The sequence below is a fragment of the Silene latifolia genome, chromosome 2 (assembly GCF_048544455.1).
Source record: "Silene latifolia isolate original U9 population chromosome 2, ASM4854445v1, whole genome shotgun sequence".
Classification (NCBI taxonomy): domain Eukaryota; kingdom Viridiplantae; phylum Streptophyta; class Magnoliopsida; order Caryophyllales; family Caryophyllaceae; genus Silene; species Silene latifolia.
This window is the reverse complement of record NC_133527.1, coordinates 162,400,975-162,418,805: the sequence shown is the minus strand read 5'-3', so window position 1 is coordinate 162,418,805 and position 17,831 is coordinate 162,400,975.

Below are 17,831 nucleotides of genomic sequence, written 5' to 3'. Positions count from 1 at the left end.
TTGATTTGTATTTATCAATAATGTTTGCGTCTGAAATAGGAAATGGAAGGCCAAATGCGGACTGCAATTAAGTGCCATTGACATGTCCCATGTGTTGTCATGAAGTCATGGACAAGGGAAAACCCAGGTAGAAGGTTCATGACTTGCCAATTTCGTCATTGTGATTTTTGGCAATGGTTAGATTTTGATCAAAGTGAATGGCAAAGGAATGCTACTAATCATGTTATGTTGGATAAGCAACTTTTGGCTAGTGATAAAAATTTGCTCAAGTCTGAAAATGATCATTTGAAGGAGAACAACGAGAAGCTCAAAGCAGAAAATTCATTGCTTAGGTCGAAGATTATGGAGCTTGAAAGGGATGTGTTCTTCCCTGCTTATGAGAGTAGTGGTTCTAGTTTATTGAGAAAGGCTTTTTATGCTCTCATATTTGTCATGCATGTGTTGTTTTTTGTGTATCTCAATGTACTTTAGGCTGGCAATTTAGGCCTTGTTTGTCAATTGCCATTATCATTTGTAAGAAAATTAAGCATTTGCCATATCAATGAAAATTCGGCTTGCTTGGTTTAACACACATGCTTTAATTACACAACAAATTCTCCATGGAAAGCAAATTCATAATTTTCATTCATCAAAGACAAGATAGTTCAAAGTCTTGACAACAAAGTAAAAAGAACTGGTAGCTTAATACACATAAAACATCCTGCTTAAAACACATACAACAGCAACTTAATACATCAAAGTCTTTTTGTCTACTTGTCATTAAACGCTAGTGCCCTTCTACGCTTCATTTATGCCCTTAAATCTGCCTGTTGTCCCTGCTTATGAGAGTTTCTGGTGTTGGGAGGTTGTGGTGCAGTTGACTCCTGACTTGGTTGAGTTTGACTTCCAGAAGCTACAAATTGAAGTACCTCAGCATCATGCAGTCTCTTTGCCTTTCTTTTGTCAGCTACAGTCCTTACCAGATTAGTCCACTCTGATGTGGGTCTGTTCTGCTTCATTGGAGCCCTAGCAGGATTCTTGCACGTTTTGACATTGTGCCCTATTTCTCCACATTTTCCACACCTCTTTTGTAACCCTTGTTTCTGTTGTTGGTCTGTACTACCTTTCTCACCAGCCTCTTTTCTTCGCTTTTTTAAACTTGGTCTTCCTGGCAATTTTCTATAAGAAGGTGGTAAGGGTTCAACCATATCCACCCTTTCCCATTGACTGATTCCAGGCATTGGAGGTATAGGGTGTTTATAGGCTGCCATGTACTTCTCCTTTGTATATGCCTCATGAACAAAATCCTTTGTATATGACTGATTCCATTGCATTCACATGTTTTATTGCATTTCTGTTTCACGTTTATTGCACTTCAGTTTGCATTTGTTATTTCATTTCCTATATATATGCAAAAATTCAAAAAAATTCAAAATTTCAAAATTAAAAAAAAAATTGCACGTTTATTTTAGCATATAGGTTGAGTCGGAACGGTAGTGTTTCAGTGATGACATTGCATTTGCATCTGTTTATGCCTAAGCCTTGCTAATTGACATGTTATTAGTAGAATCATATATGCATAGTCTACGAGTTTTCGTTAAATTTCTTGCTGAACTTTAAACTTGACTTAGATTTATGGCAAACTACTTTTATTTCTGAGGTTTAGAGCTCATAACTGGTGTCATTCATGACCGGTTTATCTAGGAATGTGAGTAGTACTCCTTATGAGACATGTTACATCAATTTGCATAAATATGAACTTAATCTGCTTAATACCTGTATGCATTCGGTTTGTGGTTTGTTGACACATGTGGTAGAGGTCCCCTTTTCTCATTTTGCCCATAAGCTTCACATAGCCAAAATTAGCCTTTTGTCCCTTTAACTGCATCTTATATTCAGCCTGCCTTTGTCAAGCTAGTAGTATTAGTCTTTGGGAATGTGTTCTTATCATTTTAGCTATATTGCTCTTTATGAGAATGTTGGTGAAATGATTGAAGGGAAAGAAAAGAAAGAGAAAAGAAAAAAAAAGAAGGAAAAGAAAAAGAAAACAAGAATTCGAAAAAAAAAAAAAAAAAGAATCAGTCGATCGACCGTCCCACTTGGTCGATCGACTGCCTGCTGCAGTATCGAGACAAGAAAAAATCACATGGTTGAAGTTTTGAGTAGATGGTGATTTTATTCCCATGTTTTATCATTATCATTTGGGGAATTACAGTTATTATTGGAGATTGTGAGATTTGTGCTAATAATTAGCACCGCTTTATCGTTTAATCTTGAGCAAGAAGTTGGAATGAATTATTAATTTGGTTTCCTTAGTTACTAGCTTGGCTTTTAACTCTGTTTTTATCCAAATTTGTCTTAGCCCCTTCCTGCCCATACCTCACATATCCATATTTACCTCGGCATGTGTCATGGTCATTTGTTTGGTTGGAATGCATATGTACGGTTGTAGAGATTATTTTCATATTAGACTGCAGGCATGTTCTTATAGGTCGTAGTTAGGTGAGAGTCATTATAAAATTACTTCTTTCTATCTTTTACATATTTTCACCTGTGCTTATGTGTGATATGATCGACCTGTGAGAGTCCATAATGATAAGTCTCTATAGTTGATGGTTCAGCAGTTTTTGACGACTACATAACTCGTTTGCATGATTCATATTGCTAATTGATTGTTAGTTTTTAGCATTAAATTGGTTTAGGCTTTATAGTTGCATTTCGCTCTGAGATTGAACTCGTTCCATTAGGTCCTAGGTTCGAGTCTAGTTCTTGCTTGGGGACAAGCAAGAGTTTGGTTTGGGGAAGTTTGATGCGTATCATTTATATGATGTTTTACACCCTATTTTACACGCATTTCATAGCTCAATTATGTAGTTTATGCTACTATTTTCCCTATTTCCGTCTACTTTCGTGTTTTTGTGTAATGTTGCAGAAATGTGAAGAATCCAGCGGGAAATGAGCCAAATCCGTCCCCGAGTACTTAGCATTGCATTTGACATGGAGTAAAGACTCGGGAAGCAAACTTGGTGCGCGTATCGAGGCCCGAAAGACGAATTTGTGAAGCTTTTGGAGCCAAGTACCTGTTGAACTGGTCGATAGACTGGTGCTCTTGGTCGATCGACCAGAGTACGATTATCAGGCTACTGATCAGCGAGGTTCAGTCGATCGACTGGTCCCTGTGGTCGATCGACCAAACCGTGATTTTGGCGTGAATTAAAAGAACGAGAATTAGAAAGTCCAATGTAATTAGGTTTAGGAATAAAGTTACGTAAGACTATCTATATAACGTAACTTTAGGTTTCAGAAGAGGATCATCGAATTTTTGGGAAATAATTAGGGTTCATCACAAAAAGATTGAACTTTTATTAGTTTAGAATAACTTTCGTCAATAAAGTTTACTTTCCGCATTTGGTTTTGGTCTTCGTTGTTCAATTCTTCTTTACGGTATTCTTCTGTTCCTTTGTTCAGGTTGTTGCTTTAATTCCTCCGTAGTTAGAATTGCTATTTTAGATTTCCCAAAGCCAAATTATCGTTTCATGATAGTTATTTATTTAGTTAATTTAAGTATGAGTTCATTTGCTTTATTAGTTAATTTTATTGCTGTTATTATCACTATCATGAGTAGCTAAATCCTTCGTGCTAAGATGTAGGGGATCTGTAGGTTAGACGGCTTTGACGTAGGTGACCTGCTGTCGGGCTCCGGTCAATCGACTAACATACATGGTCGATCGACCAGAGCGTGTTAGATTTGCTTCGACTTAATTAATTTAATTGCTATATTTGACGAATCGAGTGCACGCGACTAGTTGAATGCTTAGGAATTGACCGACCCAACAAGATCGAAAGATGGGGAGGAAAATAGACTACTTAATTAAGACGACTAAATTAATAAGATCGAGAGATAAGTTAATTTAGATTTTGAGTTTCATTAATCAAGAACGAAAGTTAGTATTAGTGAGATTAGGGACCCGTAGCTTAGGCCGAAAGGTTGCTACCTGTTAAATTGGACTGAGAGGACTTTTTATTTTCCCGTCTAACATGTTTAAGACAGTTTACCTAGAATTGCCGCCATCGAAACTACAGTGAACCGACCATCTTAGCATCCCTTTAATATTTGCTTCCATCTATTTTTATCTACTGCTCATTTATTTACTTTAGTTATAGAACTATTCAAAACAAACCCCCACACATTTGTTACTTAGACTAGAATTAGACAACTATTAATTGCATCGCCTCTCTGTGGTTCGACCCTGACTGCCACTAGCTATAGTAGTAGTTGGACTATAAATTTATCTTTGGTACTCTGCGACGGTATCAACCATTAAGAGTGACGACGAACCCGGACTGAGATTTTGAATCATCTCGATCTGTTTGGAAGCTAGCATCTGCGTAACCGATTGCGCATAGCTTAGTATCTCCTCCATAAGTCAATACCCTATCCTTAGTCCTCCGTAGATACTTAAGGATGTTTTTAACAGCTATCCAGTGTGTTTCACCTGGATTCTTTTGGTACCGACTCGTCATACTCAATGCATATGCCACGTCTGGACGTGTGCATATCATGGCATACATGATTGATCCTATGGCTGATGCATAAGGAACACGACTCATGCGCTCAATCCCTTCAGGCGTCGTGGGTGACTGAGACTTGCTCAACTGCATCCAGGACGTCATTGGAAGGTTCCCCTTCTTGGAGTTGGTCATGCTGAACCTTTCAAGAATCTTATCCAAATAAGACTCCTGACTCAGTGATAACGTCCGTCGTGATCTATCTCGATAGATACGGATTCCCAATATGCGTTGTGCCTCACCCAGATCCTTCATCTGGAAATGGTTCTTCAACCATCCTTTAACCGAAGATAAGAGAGGAATGTCATTCCCAATCAAGAGTAAGTCATCGACATACAATATCAAGAAAACAATCTTGCTCCCACTCGACTTGATATATAAGCATGGTTCCTCGACCGATCGAGTGAAACCATACTCTTTTATCACCTGGTCGAAACGATGATTCTAACTCCGAGAAGCTTGCTTAAGTCCATAAATGGAACGCTTAAGCTTGCACACTTTCTTAAGATTTTCAGGATCTATGAAACCTTCGAGTTGCACCATGTACAACTCTTCCTCCAAATAACCGTTTAAGAAGGCGGTTTTCATATCCATTTTCCAAATTTCATAGTCATGAAAAGCGACAATCGCTAAGCTAATCCGAATGGAACGCAGCATAACTACGGGTGCAAAAATTTCATCATAATACAAACCGTGCACTTGAGTGAAACCTTTTGCCACTAGTCGTGCCTTATAGGTATCTGGTTGCCCATCTATAGAACGCTTTATTTTGTAAAACCATTTGCACTGTAGAGGTTTTACCTTATTAGGTAAATCAACTAGATCCCATACGTCATTCTCATACATGGAGTCCATCTCGGATTGCATGGCTTCAAGCCATAGCTTTGAGTCGGAATAGGTCATGGCACCTTTATAGGTAGCGGTTCATTACTCTGTAGGAGCAAAACGTCATTCTCCTCGACCATACCAATGTATCTGTCTGGAGGATTAGAAACTCTACCCGACCTCCTAGGTTCCTGAGGAATATTAACCGTATCATCAGTTGGAGGAACAACTTCCTCCATCTGTTCCTCGTTTGTTGGTTCTGAAATCTCCGACACCTCGAAGGTTCTATTACTTGTCTTGTTCTCGATAAATTCTTTCTCTAAGAACGTCGCACTAGCCGCAACAAAAACTCGATGTTCAGTAGGCGAATAGTAGTAGTGACCAAACATTCCTTTTGGATAACCAATAAAGTATGTCTTGACCGATCGCGGGCCGAGCTTATCCTCGTGTCTCCACTTGACATAAGCCTCACAGCCCCAAACCCGAATAAAGGACAAGTTAGGTACCGTTCCCTTCCATATTTCATATGGAGTCTTGTCGACAGCTTTAGTCGGATTTTGGTTAAGTATAAGAGCAGCTGACAAAAGAGCAAAACCCCATAATGAATCAGGTACTACCGTGTGACTCATCATGGATCGAACCATATCAAGTAGTGTTCGATTTCTCCGTTCGGACACACCATTTAATTGAGGTGTTCCAGGTGGAGTTAACTGTAAAACGATTCCACAGTCTTTAAGATGTTGATCAAACTCATTTGAAAGATATTCGCCACCCCGATCTGAACAGAGTGCTTTAACCTTTCTTCCCAGTTGGTTCTCAACCTTATTCTGGTATTCCTTGAATTTCTCAAAGGATTCACTTTTATGCTTCATTAAGTAGACATATCCGTATCTACTCAAATAGTCCGTGAAAGTGATAAAATATCTATAGCCATCTCTAGCGGTAATTGATATTGGTCCACATACATCAGTATGTATGAGTCCTAATAGGTCACTAGCGCGCATTCCAACACCTTTGAAGTAAATTCGAGTCATTTTGCCGATAAGACATGATTCACACGTGCCAAATGTAGAAAAATCGAATGCGGGAATAGTCCCATTCTCGACGAGTTTCTTTACACGTTTTTCATTTATGTGTCCCATTCGACAATGCCATAGATAGGTTTGATCTTTGTCACCAACCTTTAATTTCTTATTATTCACGTGTAATATATCTGTAGTTTGATCTAAGATGTAAATTCCATTCATGGAAACTGCTTTGCCATAAATCATTTCATTAAAAGAGAAAATACAGCTATTATCCTTTTATTGAAAATGAAAAACCGTCTTTATCAAGTACGGAAACAGAAATAATGTTCTTAGACAAACTGGGTATATAGTAACAGTTATATAAATATAACTCAAAACCACTAGGGAGTTGGATTACGTATGTTCCCTTTGAGACTGCAGCAACTCTAGCTCCATTCCCGACTCGCAGGTCCACATCACCCTTTCCGAGAGGTGTGATGTTTTTTAGGCCCTGCAAATGATTACACAGATGAGAACCACAACCAGTATCAAGTACCCAAGTTCCAAAACTTGCATGGTTAATCTCAATCATATGAATATAAGATGACATATCAACAGGAGTGACGCGGCCTGCTTTTATGTCCTCACGATACACGGGACAGTTCCTCCTCTAATGTCCAGTCTTGTGACAATGGTGGCACTCAATGTCACCGCCCTTGCTCTTTGCCTTGCCTTGTGAGCCACTAGTCTCACCAGGCCCACTCTTACCGTTTCCTGGCTTCTTAAACTTTGGCTTAACTACAGTTAGGTCGCCGGGAGCTTTGCCCTTACCCTTATTCTTGTTGGAAATCATGAGAACATCTTGCTTCATGCTCCCACTCAATTTCATATCCTTCTCGGTCTGTACGAGAAGTAAGTGTAGCTCATGAGGACTTTTTTTCATGTCATTCATGTAGTAATTTGCCCTGAAAAGGGCAAAACCATCATGAAGTGAATGAAGCATACGGTCAATGACTATGCTCTCACTGATTTTGCAATCAAGTGCCTCCAATTTCTCGACATTCTCAATCATGTTAAGAATGTGTGGGCTAACCGGTTGGCCCTTCTGGAGTTTCGCATCAAAGAAGCGACAGGTATGCTCATAATTAACGATTCTCGGTGCTTTTGAGAACTCATTAGTGAGCGTGGTGAAAATCTTGTTTGTACCTTGGGCAATGAAGCGTCTTTGCAAATTGGTTTCCATTGCAAAGATAAGTACGTTCTTTATCGCACCCGCTTCCATGACGAAGTCACTATAAGCAAGTGACTCGTTAACTCATGCATTGGGGCCTGGGTTTACCGGTATTGGCTCAGTTAAGTACTTGAGCTTACCGTCGCAATGGCGAAGATTCCGCAATGATGCCTCCCGGTCCATAAAGTTGGACCCGTCATTTTTCGGACGTGTGAACTGATTCATGTGGTCCATGAAAGCTTTCCCAGACTCGCGTCCAAGTGTGGCACTTGGCATTGGGATTTCGTTATTTCCAACCATTTGTTGTAACATTATTATCAAAATAAAACGTATTCTATCTTTGCGAAAAGAAGAAAAATATAATAAGCATTCTCATCGTTATGATTTAAGTCTAATGCAATCATCTTACGCGAAGACTCAAGCATTTATACAATTGACCTCCCTCAAGAATTATATAAATGATTCCAAGACTCAATTATCTGTAAATTGATAAGCCAACCTTTTGGCCAATTCTACTGTTAGAATTCTTGGTCGATAAATTTCTGTAAATTCTATTTTTAGTCCATCATAATCACGAGAAACTCTTCGGATTATAATTTTGAGGTAAACTAAGTCAACACAAACTACTTACCCAATGTAGAAGGGGTCATATGGAGAGTAAGGTCCTATATGCCTACCGACGAAGAAGGGATTCATAGCTGTTTGCCCTTATAAAGACTAGTCTCAATTTTAGTTTTAGAGGAAGATCCCATCAACTTTATTTTAAAACATTTTAAGTGAACTAATATCTAGCATGCGTGAATGAATAAACTAAGGTGATGGCTTAAAAATGTGTGACATCTGTATGTCTATGAAAACTAACATTCAACTTATATGAGTCAATTTTCATGCATTTTTGTAGGTGGTTTTGTTTAGGCGGGATATGAGGCACTAACTTTCATGTGAATGAAAAGCAATAAGAATGGTAAAACGTAAAACAAAAATAAATTTCTAGTGTGACCTATCTACCAAAATGAACATAAATACAACTTTGGAATCCATCCTTGGACCCGAGAAGCTTGTCTTGATGTTCCATCTTGGTTCATGTAGCGGGAGTGAGCAATCCAATCTCCATCTTTAGTCTTCTCAAAATTACAATTTAAAAATTACATAATAAACCTATTTACATTCTAATTTCAAAACCATAAAACTTAAAGAAAACCAAAAGGAGATACGAGATCTCAAATTACATTAAAAATTATGTTTCCATCATTACGAAAACATAATTTAACTAAGGCCACACTAGATATTACAAATTACAACCGATTGCAAAAATACGAAAATAAAACCATTCAACGATTCATTCAACTAAATAAAAAATGCATCAACTATAAAATTAAACATTCAAGACATAATTCCTTAATTATGTTGATTAATTTATCCAAACCACCTTTTTAATTGATCAAATTATGTGACAATTCCTCTGTAACACCCTCATTTATTTAAGGGCCTGGCCTAGGACTCCTCAGATAAAGAAGGGTGTTACCATCTCGGAAACCCGAGGCAGTAGATAATAAAGGAAAAATAAACAGTACTTTAAATTGAAAGTTATAAATGTTTACAACTCAAATGGAACATGTCCCAAAACTGAAAATAAAGTTTGATAGCTAAACTGAAATAAAAGTGGGCTAGCTCTAAGTCAGGTGATCCATGCTCTCTCCCCCGCCAGCTCCATATGTCTCAACAACCTGTCAATCTGCTCCCCAGTAAATGGATCATCACAGGCGTACACGAATACACAGGGTCAACCGCGAGGTTGAGTAGGTAATACGATATAATAAAGAATGCAATGATATGATCCTCCAATCTCAACTCCATCACACACATCCCCGGAACGCCCAGCCATACCGATCCCCGGCAGACTATATCAATCGACCGTCGTCGATATACCGGCTAAATGGCCGAGGACACCAGGGCAAGTTCTGCGAAACCCGCACAGGCCTTAATCGCAATAATCTCATCTCCTCCAACTCAAACTTCGATGCAAATGCAATGTATGAAATGTATGAAACAATAATGCTCAACAAGATAAATAAGATAATCAGATATGTCATATAATCACCGAACATGCCAACTCTTTATAATCGTAAGAACTCAATCAGTGTATTCCCCTACCTCGATCTTTGCGGTCAAATAGTCGGGTGCTCAGTAATATTCCACAACAAATTCGCCCTCTGAAAGATAAATAAATGATAAACAATTACTTAAACTATTCCCGTTCCCAAAATAGAAAGTTGCTAAAAATAGAAACTTCTTTAAATGGAAAGTTTTCTTAAATGGAAACTTTCCCGATATAGCAGCTTTTCCATTTTAACAAACGCGACTCAAAACCCATCTCTAAATATTTTAATAACTCGGGAATTAAATTAACTAACTAAGAATACGACAAATTAAACACAATACTAATAAATATCAACGTAAGCGCAATCCTCGATAACCAAATAAAAGCCAAGTGCTCCTCTCTATAAGATAGCATGATCCAATGATATTGCTAATAGCAATTCCATCAGTTACGTACCATAGCTCAACATCATCTACTGGTGTTATATAATCTAATCAACAATCAGTTGCCCACAATTTGACAATAGAACAAAATACGCTAACTCCATTCTCATAAACTTCTCAACTATTCAACATATTAATCATCCCATGTAATATTCTATTCAAGGGGCATCATCCGAATGCAAATAATCTGCCTACTTGGTACCGCAACTATTATCCGCACTGATCATACTTCTCTCACCCAATATCACCATTAAAATAGAAAAATATGTATTTACTAAATATAATATGATAACCATACAAGCAACTTTATAGTATAAACAAATATCACATATAAATTCATCTCAATCACATATAATCATATAACCTCGAATAATAATAATTATAATAGGATCGGTAGAATCGTGTTACCTTAAATACGATCCAAAGACGAGCAATAATGGATCATCACAATTTAAAAGCGCAAACATAAGGCTCGACGAAGACGCTACCAGTAAGGGAATGAATGGTAATGGCTCGAACGTCCATACAACATGAAGATAGAAATATAGATGTTGAAGATGATGAACACGTATAAACAAATAGGATGAATTTGTATCAAAAATTTAAGTGGATTGAAGGTAGAGGAATGGGTCAGCCGCCTGAGAAAATAATAAGGAAAGTTCAAGACAATTAACAAGGCACTACATAAACCTAGTTTTATACTTATACGGTCCCTTTAGGAATTTAGGAAAAGGAAAGCTTAGAAGAAAATATCTTCCCATAAAAATTATTAAAAGATTTGTTTTCCAACTTTTAACAGGAGTTACTTTTTTTTATATTTATTATAAAACTCATAAAGATATCAATTATTAAATAAAAATATTCGGGTTATTACAATCTTCCCCCCTTAAAATGAACTTCGTCCCGAAGTTCGCCACCCCGTAACGATAACCAAACATCCACAAGCATAAGACAAACACAAGTAGTACGTATACATAGGCTCTAAAACGCGAAGTGTTATATTCTATCCCCCTTAAGAAACTTTGTCCCCAAAGTCCCCAAAGTTGAACATACGACAGAAGTATGTGGCACTTAAAGAACCACAACATTGACCGAATAATAACAATTTTAAACAGCAGACTCCATGCATGGTAAATTCCCAGTCAGCCAATTCTCAGTCAGCCAATTCTCAGTCAGCCAATCATAACATACCACTTAGCCAGATCGTAAACCATCAAGATTTTATAATCCTATCCTCCTTAAAACATGGTTACGTCCTCGTAACCCCATTATAAAATTCCACATCCAATGTTCAAGAAGATTACTGAAACAATAGGCACAAATCATCTGATAAGCTAATTACTCTATACTGGCAACTAGCATCCGACTTTTCAAGCAACAAAACACACTTGTCAATTTCATGCTACGCATTACACAAAATCAAGGTAACAAATACTTGGATGCTTTGACACCAAATTAACACATTTACATCAATGTAGACAATCAACTAACTCATAGTTCATACTTGACGAATTAAAATATTCCATATCAGTAATCATATCATAGAAGTAAAATCCATATTTCTGCAAATCAGGTTTAGAGAAAGACACTAGGCAAAATTCAAGCAATGTAATAGCGTTTGTATAATTGAGACTACTTTACATAAAACTCACCGAAACAAATAAGATTATATTATCATATAACAAGGTTCATACTCATATCATATGCCTACCGTTTATGCTACAGAATTCATATCAGAGTATTACATGGTTACATCACATAATTCATATTTGATTAAACTTTTATATGAAACTCACATAACTTACAATTTCAACAATCAAACATCATGCAACAACTTTCAAAAATCATAATTAAATAACCGCTTAGCTATTTAGCGAGCTATTATCGTTTTTAGGAAATATAATGAACTAACTAATCATAGGAAAGAGAATCAATTGCAAAGCTTAAGGAATTTATTTATAACAAATTTTACAACTCAGTTGGTCGGAACAAAAACTTTACAGCAATTAGACAGAAAGTTGGGCAACTTGCAAAAATCACTATTAAATAACGACTCGTTAAGATTTTACGTGGCTTATCATTTTGAAAACGTGAATGAATATTCTAAACAGTGGAGTTGGAATTATGCATAAACAATAAACACGTTTTAAATGGTTTCTTTTTTTCAAAACCATGGGTCGAAACAGAATCGTGTGCGAATAATCAATCGACCACCGTCAACTAAAATATTTATTTCTCTCAAAATATAATTCATATTAGCATGAAACTAAAAGCATTGAAAAGCTAAATCAGAATGTTATCACACATAAAATTTTCACCATCATATAGAGGACACATTTTAAATGGCAGCCTGTACAAACAAGGTAACATTCTGGAATTTATTAAAATTTTTGGTTCCTTTAAATTACTTCACATTATCACACAACCATTCTTCCTCCAACACATGTTACATATCATTTGAGGCATAGAAATCACGTTGCACCATATACATGTAATTGTCATCTAGAAAACGGTAAAGATTGCGAAACCGAAAATAAAATCAACTAAATAACTCAATAATCATGTATGTATAGACAATGCATTAGTTTCTCATCGTAACAATCATAACTTATTTAAATACAAAAATATATCCTAGAAATCACTAAGGTGTCACTTATTGAATACTAACCTTATAACTAAATTAAATGTATATAATTAGACGTAAAAATTGGCATGAAATTTTCAACACACAACTATATAACATTCATGGCTTAGGGCAACACATTCCACATACCACTAGACATGGATTGCTAAGGCAATTAGTAAAATAATAACAATCATAAATCTCAAAATTCGATCACATTTGCCTAGTAAGCAAAACAAGAAACTCTTGCAAAGAATAAGACATTCAACAAGAAGTATATACACACTTAGAATAACAAAAAACAATTATCAACGGACACGACACCCGTTTCGGTCTACTAGCTTTACACATAGGACTTAACTTGATTCTTCATCCTGTAACAACATAGCCTGGTTGGCTCTCCTAACCATTCCAGTCAATCATGGTCATATCCCTCCTACATCTAACCTCTTAGGTAGCTATAGCTTATGGTGCCTCTATGATCAACTCATTAAACATATCATTATATTATATCTCTACCTAAGGGTTCGGGATCGAAAGCCGCATGCATATCATCATATAATTCATAATTCACAACTCATGTCATCCATACACTAAAATTACACTCAATTATTCAAATAAGTCAGCATGCCAATATCAACCATATTCTTTCATTGCTCATGTTTAACCATGTATCACATCATTACTTACCTCATTCCGCTCCTGCAAAACTGTTAGTATAATATAGGCAAGGTCTGATCCTTTATTTTGTTACTACCCACTCTCTGCATCACTCAAGGGTTACCAAGTTAGACTGAAAGGGCCAGTGGCTTGGTTTGAGGGGGCCCCTAACTCATTCCAATCCTGGGGCTCCTAACGATTACTAGCCTGGGGTTCATTTTATTTGACTCTTCCTATGTTCATTATTTTTGTTCATTTGTTTTTAGGCCTGAGGATCGTTCGCTCCGATACCACTTTGTAACACCCCCATTTATTTAAGGGCCTGGACTAGGACTCCTCGGATAAAGAAGGGTGTTACCATCTCGAAACCCGAGGCAAGAGATAACAAAGGAAAAATAAACGAGACTTTAAATTGAAAGTTATAAATGTTTAAAACTCAAATGGAACATGTCCCAAAACCGAAAATAAAGTCGATAGCTAAACTGAAATAAAAGTGGGCTAGCTCTAAGTCGGGTGATCCATGCTCTCTCCCCCCCGACTCCATATGTCTCAACAACTCAAATCTGCTCCCCAAGAAATGGATCATCACAAGCGTACACGAATACACAGGGTCAACCGCGAGGTTGAGTAGGTAATACGATATAATAAAGAATGCAATGATATGATCCTCCAATCTCAACTCCATCACACACATCCCGAACGCCCAGACCATACCGATCCCCGGCAGACTATATCAATCGACCGTCGTCGATATACCACTAAATGGCCGAGGACACCAGGGCAAGTTCTCGCGAACCCGCCCCGGGCCTTAATCGAAATAATCTCATCTCCTCCAACTCCAACTCCGATGCAAATGCAATGTATGAAACGTATGAAACAATAATGCTCAACAAGATAAATAAGATAATCGGATATGTCATATAATCACCGAACATGCCAACTCTTTATAATCGTAAGAACTCAATCGTGTATTCCCCTACCTCGATCTTTGCAGTCAAATAGTCGGGTGCTCAGTAATATTCCACAACAAATTCGCCCTCTGAAAGATAAATAAATGATAAACAATTACTTAAACTATTCCCGTTCCCAAAATAGAAAGTTACTAAAAATAGAAACTTCTTTAAATGGAAAGTTTTCTTAAATGGAAACTTTCCCGATATAGCAGCTTTTCCATTTTAACAAACCCGACTCAAAACCCATCTCTAAATATTTTAATAACTCGGGAATTAAATTAACTAACTAAGAATACGACAAATTAAACACAATACTAATAAATATCAACGTAAGCGCAATCCTCGATAACCAAATAAAAGCCAAGTGCTCCTCTCTATAAGATAGCATGATCCAACGATATTGCTAATAGCAATTTCATCAGTTACGTATCATAGCTCAACATCATCTACTGGTGTTATATAATCTAATCAACAATCAGTTGCCCACAATTTGACAATAGAACAAAATACGCTAACTCCATTCTCATAAACTTCTCAACTATTCAACATATTAATCATCCCATGTAATATTCTATTCAAGGGGCATCATCCGAATGCAAATAATCTGCCTACTTGGTACCGCAACTATTATCCGCACCGATCATACTTCTCTCACCCAATATCACCATTAAAATAGAAAAATATGTATTTACTAAATATAATATGATAACCATACAAGCAACTTTACAGTATAAACAAATATCACATATAAATTCATCTCAATCACATATAATCATATAACCTCGAATAATAATAATTATAATAGGATCGGTAGAATTGTGTTACCTTAAATACGATCCAAAGACGAGCAATAATGGATCATCACAATTTAAAAGCGCAAACACAAGGCTCGACGAAGACGCTACCAGTAAGGGAATGAATGGTAATGGCTCGAACGTCCATACAACGTGAAGATAGAAATATAGATGTTGAAGATGATGAACACGTATAAACAAATATACTTATACGGTCCCTTTAGGAATTTAGGAAAAGGAAAGCTTAGAAGAAAATATCTTCCCATAAAAATTATTAAAAGATTTGTTTTCCAACTTTTAACAGGAGTTACTTTTTTTTTTTTGATATTTATTATAAAACTCATAAAGATATCAATTATTAAATAAAATTTGTAGGAATTAAAATATTCGGGTTATTACATCCTCAATTACTCACAATAATTTTAATCTTAATTCACATTAATCTTGTAATATGAATTTAATCCAACATTATTTTAAACTTATTTAAAATAATTAGGTATCTAAAAATTGTGAACTTCTTCACAACAATTAATCATACATTATTAATTTAATGTATAATCAATATTGGCCAAAAATAAAACAAAAAAAAACAGAAAATATTTTTGTTCTTCTCGGCAATTCCTTAAAAACCGAAACAAAAAAAAAATTATTATTGCTGCTCACGGCAAAACAGGGAAGGAAAAACAGATTTTTTTTATTTTTTTTATTCCATTCGGCATTTTGCCCTAAAACAAACCAACCTTCCCCCTTTTTTTCTTTTCTCGACTTTTAGCCCTAAAACAAAAAAAAAATCAGTTTTTTTTTTTCTTTGTAAAGCTTTCGGCTGGGAGAAAAAAAACCAGCCCCTTTTTATCAAAAAAAAAAATTAAGATGAACAAATTGTTTAATGTTGCTATTATAACAAGATTGGCATAAACATGATCTTTTAATTCAAAAATATATTCAAACTAGATAATCCAATTTAACCTCTAAAATGAATATCTAAATCATGATTAAATCGATTATCCGGATATTGATTCATCACAATTGATTTGAACATGATTAAATTAATCTTTTATGCCAAAACTATATAGCAAAAAAACAAATCATCAACAATCAAAATGATTTCCAATTACATTTTAATTTAATCCTCATTAAATCAAAACATCTACAAATTCATCATATTATCATTTTAACAAATAAAACAACAATATTAATAAATCAAAATGGAACAAATCAACAAAAAACAGAAAAACTTTTCGGCAAAAAAAAATTTTCATACGGCAAAAAAAATTTCTTCACGGCTGAATTTTTTTTTTCGATTCTTCAAATTGTTTAAATCCATTTATGAAATTCATACAAAAATAATTTCGTGGCCTTGGCTCTGATACCACTTGTAGGAAATATCGGTATACTTCCTTTAAGAAATTACGGATTATAACGAAATTATAATTATGAATACGAGTCATAAATGAAATAGCATAAACAAAATAGAAAAGATGAAAAATCAACCTTTGGTCCTAGCAAATTCGGCCTAAGAACAATATCAAAATGATATTCGTCTAATCGTTGCACCCAAGATGCTCCGAGAAATGCCCCTCAAATTGCTAGAATGAGATCCCCAAAATTGATGATTAATTTTTAGAGTTTTTGTGTTTTGTTTGATGAGAGAATGCTAGGTCAAAAATTAGGTTAAAAGAATAATGAAAAATGATCCTCTCTCCTCTCTTAAAACCGTGTAGAGGGAGTAATAAAAGGAGGATATTTTTCTTCCTCTTTTTGCTCCTTGACCAACCGAAAAAAATAAGAGGAATTATCTTCTTATTTTCGGTTTTTCACCTACCAAATAAGGAGATTAAATCTTCTTATTTTGGTAGTTTACAAAATGTATATAAAGTGTATTATTTATAAATTGTCATTTATTTTATTCCGTATTAATAAGTCTACACACAACAAATTAAAATCGATTTATTAATACTTTGGTCTGTAATAATTTATTATGACAATCTCGTATAATATATACTTTAATTATAAATATCGCATATTTATAATTAGCTAATTAAATATAACCGATTACATTTAATTACGAATTAACATCTTAATTTGTTCAAGCTAACATTATATACATTAATTAAATATAACATATTATATTCAATTTACGAATTGACAGTTAGTTCGTCTCAGCTAATATTATTTAATTAGATTAAATAATCGTCTCATCAACACATTGACTAACTGTTTAGTCAAATACATGGACTAACCTTTTAGTCATATTAGGCATCAATGTGTTTACATTTCTATAATCACATCTCTCAAACACATCCTTTAGGTGTGACTTTTAGGGACCAGTTGATCACCTCCATCATTATGATAATAACGTCAAACTTTCCAGCAAGCCAACCGTTATTAGGTAATCGTTAATCAACTGATAAAATACAAAGTATACCCTTGTGAACCTATAAGAGATTTATAACTGTTATCACACTAATTGTGGAGGACACAAGCTCCAACACCATCCACCCCTATAATAGGTCTGCATCCACTTAAGAACCCTTCCTTGACTTGTTTCAAACATATAAACATCCTCTGAAAATAAGGAGTCGGTCTTTCAATGTTGTCAACCACAACAATAGCAGTTGATCCTTCAATGAACTTGCAGATTGCTGA